The sequence below is a fragment of the Epinephelus moara genome, chromosome 3, assembly GCF_006386435.1.
Source record: "Epinephelus moara isolate mb chromosome 3, YSFRI_EMoa_1.0, whole genome shotgun sequence".
In the NCBI taxonomy this organism is placed as follows: Eukaryota; Metazoa; Chordata; class Actinopteri; order Perciformes; family Serranidae; genus Epinephelus; species Epinephelus moara.
Genome location: NC_065508.1, coordinates 12,390,422 through 12,396,421, shown reverse-complemented (window position 1 = coordinate 12,396,421; position 6,000 = coordinate 12,390,422).

Below are 6,000 nucleotides of genomic sequence, written 5' to 3'. Positions count from 1 at the left end.
GCTCTCTTTATCTAACAACAATAACAACAACAACAAAAATGGATTCAAGGACTGTTGACAATGTGTTTATGCTCTTTCCCTCACTATATTTCCAAAAGTATGTGGACACCCCTCATGATTAGTGGGTTCTTTTGCCTCAGCAACACCCACCGTTAACAGGTGCATTAAGTGAAACAAGAATTTCCACTGACAAGGTTTTGCAGTGCACATTGGAGTCGTGCACAAAGAAATGTTTGTCAAGAACTAATTTTACTGTGGAAGAACGTCACTGGGCTGCAGAGCGAACAAGACTTCAGCCCCGTCTAACACCTGTGAGAAAAGCTGGCCTTATCACCAGACATCAATGCAGCCATTCCTTCTATCCATCTATCCATCCCTATCAGTCCAATCCTTTCAATCCTACCGATGATTTATTTATAGTCTTGTTGGATTTATACGTGCAAGAAATGGTCAAGTACTCTGCTCCTCCAAACTATGAAACTCAATCCGTTCTCTCGACTCACTGATCCCAAGGAAGTTTTATCAATATTTGCTGTTTCAATACCAACTTTCTATGCGATACTTCTCAATATGCATAAAAACACATTTATGGAAACATGACTATTTACACACATTAAACCTGGAGGCTCTCTTTAGGTGTATGATTATTTTACGTACACCTGCATGTGCATTTCCAACAACACACAACACTAGAATCTGCCCACAGTGCAGTTCTGTCAGTACTACTCAGCTGACTTGCCTCAGGCATCATCAATCACTTAACTGGAAGAACAAGACATGCAGCACACCTGCTTGACTCCTGTCACTGTGAAGGCATCACGGTCCATCAGACCAACCTAATGATTATTTTTCGAAAACAATCTGCATGTCTCAGGTAAAATATGGCCTTCAGATGGGTTGCTGGCGATCGTGTCTGTCCACAGACCCTGGAACAAAACACAAACAGGCACCTTTGAACATTGCAGTGCTGATTTTGTCTGAAATGTGTATTTATGAATTAGTGACTGCCAAGCGGATTATGTTGCTGACTTTTTAAACTGATCTATAAAAAAGGTTGTTAACAGTCTTGACTGACGGAAAAGACTTGGATTGAGGAGTAAAAATTATAATTGTGATCTGGAATTGTTTGATTTTTGTTATTTTAGCCACAACACCGAAAAAGATACTGAAAAATAATTTTCACAAGTGTGCCCAGACCTCCTCCTCATCTAACACAGAGGCCTTGATGCATGTTGGCAACATGTCATCGATGACAACATCCACCCAATTAGTACACAATTATAATCATTTACATCTCTTAGTTTGCTGACAGACAAGCAAAGATGACCTTAACCTGAAGTGAAATATCCCAGTTGTCTTTGAGGCTTTGATCCGGAGGCACCACCTGTGTCAGTAAGTATTTGTGTGCATCAGTGCCAGTATAGATGAATACCTGCAGGCAGTACATTACAATACTGTCAGTTAAACTAGTTAAATATATCTTCTCTGGAGAGGCCTTTATTAGTGTGAGAACCTTTATGTGTGTTTCATGTACACATTAACAGATGTGACTGTCTAGTTGTGTGAGAAGGTCCTTCACACAGATTTGACATCATTTTTCTTTTATAATTAACACACCATGTCAAATAATGTCTCATCGGAGACAAAACAGCACAGAGAAATCTTTCTCATTTGAAATAACCAAAACCCTTTTAGCTTTGGTAGAAACTTTTGTGTTTGTGTAGGACTCCAGAGTAAGAAGCCAGGGTGTGTGCAGGTCCTTAAAAAGATCCTTAAAGTTGAATTACATTCAATTTCATGAATATTAGACCCTGAAAGTCATTAAATAGTCTTAAAATTTGAATGTGTGAGATCCTATTGCCAGGAATATTTTATCTAATATCATTTATCTATCTTAGAATTTCTTTTTGTCAAACTGAGTCAAGCTCTACTTCGTGGCGGTCCACATGTCTGATGTTACAAATCTTTAAACTCACTCTAATAACCATATTTCTACATGAAACCTACCTCTGCACGGGACCACATACTAGTTACCTTTACACTTAGCTGCTATACTTGAATAACAAATATTGATTGTCCAAAAATCAGCATTAACTTTGGTTAAAATTTTATCTTGAAAAGGTCTGAAAAAGCATGAAATTTAAGTGTCTGATACCCATAGGCAAAATGTCAGCTAGCTAAACCCTTTAAATGTAGAGAAGGGCCTGTTGCACACTAAAAAAAACTCTCAGGGCCAGCTTAAGGGTGCCTTGTGGAATTTTCTTGTACACAAAGTTTCTGTTTACATTCAGTGTTTCTCACAAAAACATACCTGACATAGCTTTAAAGTCCAAACATAGTGGCAAATCCTGCACGGTTTACATCCATGCTTACTTGCTAGCACACTTCTTGGTGCATTACTACCACCTGTAGATCAGAATAGTTTGAATCCGTATAGGAAGGAATGCGTATCACGTCATCTGCATGCTCATGTGCATGTGCAAAAATTATCTGTTTTTCATCTCTTAGGTGTCTTCACTCCATGTCGGCCTCTGCCTTGGAATAAACTGTGATGATGAAACTGTGATGATCAAGTACTCTCCTTTCTCCAAACTGTGAAACTCAATCAGTTCTCTTGAGTCGCTGAAAACCTAACATATGTTCGGAGCTGCATCTCAAATTGATCTTCAGGTTCCAAGCTTTCAGATGATGTGTATCACTTCTATATGGCATGTACTGTCAACCTGCTATCGCCCCCTATATATCCCCTGCCCCCCCCCATAGAAAAGACAAAAGTGGGTGTATGGAGGGTCTCTGAGGGTTAACCTACAGAAACATGATTGTGTCGTTTACCTCATCAAAAGTCCCACATCCCATCATAGTTTTGCACTGGACAGCTCTGTTCATGACATCCCAAAGGTCAGGTGGGCTTTTGGACAGTGTGTAGGTCATGTGCACGCCTCCACTGAAGTCCTTGAATGCCTCAGGTGGGTTGCCATCCACTGAAGTCCTTGAATGCCTCAGGTGGGTTGCCAGCGATCATGTCTCCATAAGATCCACAGACCCTGAAGCAAAAAATAAACCAGCACCTTTGAATGTGACAGTTGCAAGCAATGATGGTGGTGATCTGTGTGATTAAGTTTTCCCAGAGAGTCGAGGTTCGGTGGGAAAGTTTCATCCTCAAACATGCTCCCCTTGTCAATCAGAGATTGCTGCAGCTGCTGATAGTCTTGGCCTTTAAATTTCACGGGGTTAGAAGGGTTTCCTTCACCTCCGTCCTCATATAGAGCGAGTGAATCATCTTCACACTGGTGGAGGTCATGTTGGAGAGCAGTGGCAGAGGTGTCTGAAATCAGAACTGCTCAACAGCTTGTAGGTAAAACTTAACCTAGCAAATATCAGTAACAACAAGTAAAAGACAAAGCAACAGATTACTGAACTCACCTCTAAAGTTCCAGCCTTGCAACAGTTTCGAAGTATAAATACAGTGACAGGATCTGGCAATGTTAGAGTTACTTATACTCATCATCTGCATACCAGATAAACCCTACGTCATATATTGTTCAGTTCAGTTCAGTTCAGGTGAAGCCACCGCCCTCTGTCAGATTTGGCAGAAGAACTAACTGCACATCAAATGTGTGCAAAGCCGGTTTTTAAACTAATAACCTTTTGATATACTGCATGATGATGATGCATCAGTCACAGGAACCATTTTTGCATTGAGTACCTACTTTTAAATTTTTAAGTACATTTACCTGATCTTACTTAAATGTTTTTACTCATATAAAAGTTTCAAAGCAGGAGTTTTACTTGTAACTGAGTGTTTTTACAGTATGGTTTTAGTAGTTGGAGTGGAGAAGTTTTAGTGTTGGAAATATCAGCCATAGAGATGTCTGCCTTCTCTCCAACATAATGGAACTAGATGACACTCAGCTTGTGGTGCTCAAAGCATTAAAAAATACATTTGAAAAACTCAACAGCAATGTCTCTTTACAGAAATCATGACCAGGTTATGCAAGATAATCCACAGACCTTGTTGTGAGCAGTTTCATGCAGGAACTATTTGCTTTTTACCAAACTCTCACCAACTGTATCACAGTGCAGAAGGAAGCATGCATCTACTGCTAGCTCACCTAGCGCTGAGCAAGCTAACATTACATCTTAGCTGGGGAAGATGCCATAAATGTTTACATCTCCTGCTTTCTTGAGCGTGCGCCTCTTGTTGATGAGTAGATGCACGCTTCCTTCTGCACTGTGATACAGTTGGCAGGTGTAGTTTCATAATAATTCCAAATGCTGCCACTTTGTCAGTGGACCTAAACATAAACGTATGATGTGCTAGGTACCCTCCTACATCAGTTTTGGACAGTCACGGACAGTGTTTCAATTGACACTTGTTACATGCATTGTATCTTTTCAAAATACACTTCCATTTTCACAGGAAATGTTGAGTTTCTGCTCGTTACATGCATACAGAAGATTACTGGAGCCTCTCTTCCCTCCATCCATGACACTGGACACAAATGCTGCCTGACAACTGCATGTGACATCACCAAGGACCCCACACACCCCCACCATGGACTGTTCACCCAAAAGGTACCGCAACATCAGGAGCTTCATCCCTCAAGCCGTCCGTCTGTCCGTCCGTCCGTCCATCCATCCATCCATCCATCCATCCATCCATCCATCCATCCATCCATCCATCCGTCTGTCCGTCTGTCTGTCTGTCTGTCTGGCTAGCACACTATGTTGTCATTAAAATAACTCAACTGATATTTGGTTTCACATGGGAAACAAACAGCAGACTCCCAGGTGAAAGTCTGCTGTTTGTTTGACCCATCCAACTCCTTTCCTTCCCGCCCTTTATGGACTGTCTTGTTCTTTACACCACAGTAGTTGCCAGTGGCGTCGGAAATAGCCACCGCCTGGTGTGTATCATATCGTCATGAAAGGTGCCTCTCTTTGTTGGTATCTAACGCTGACATTTACTGACAAAGCAGCAGTATTTGACAAGTTGAGAGTGAGAACAGGCTGGTAGATCAGGAGAAAGAAAATAGTTCCTATATGAAACTGCTCACAACAAGGTCTGTGGATTATCTTGAGTAATCAGGTCATGATTTCTGTAAAGAGACATTGCTGTTGAGTTTTTCAAATGTATTTTTTGGTGCTTTGAGCACCACAAGCCGAGTGACATGTAGTTCCATTATATTGGAGAGAAGACAGACATTTCTACAGCTGATATCTCCAATACTCGGCAGCTCACATCAAAACAATCTAGACTGATAAATAGCACTACAGGTAAGAGGTAACTACTGTTTCCTTTTCCACTGCCTTTATCATTGTATCGGCAATAACACTGAATAACACTGATCCCACATAACTGCAAAACATTTCTCTGTTGGTTTCAATGCGTGTTCGTGCAACGGATCACAGACTCTGCTGCATCGTCTAATCTCTGAGGAATGTACAGACATTTGTTAGAGCATGTTGAAACAGCCTTTGAGCCAAGACAGGGTTTCATTTAAACATTGTTACATAATCTATTCCCAGTAGAACACAGTTTATACTATATATTGTGATCACATTATACCGAACATACACTCTTCTTTACAGGGGTCACCTTTGGGACCTGGCCACTTCCTGGTCAAACACAGTTTTGGATTCCAGATGTGACTCAACAGGTGTGAGAAATGGTCGACTGTCAATATTAAACATTTTCTGCATGTGGAGGAGAAAGCCACTTACCAATCAATCCCAATTATTTTTTGTTTGTTTGTTTTTTGTTGTTGTTTTGTTAACATAACAGTAAAGATAATATTTGTATTTGGCACCATTTTCCACAAATGTGTATGTTTGACATTTCTTTTTTTTTTGCATTATTCACCAAGTGGTTCATCGAGCACTGCTGCTGTGACATGCAAACTTCCTCCAGGGAATAAAAAAGCATCTATCTGATGATCATTATCATAAAGTGTTAACACACAGTCTCATTAGATTCATACACACAAGGAATGATTAAGT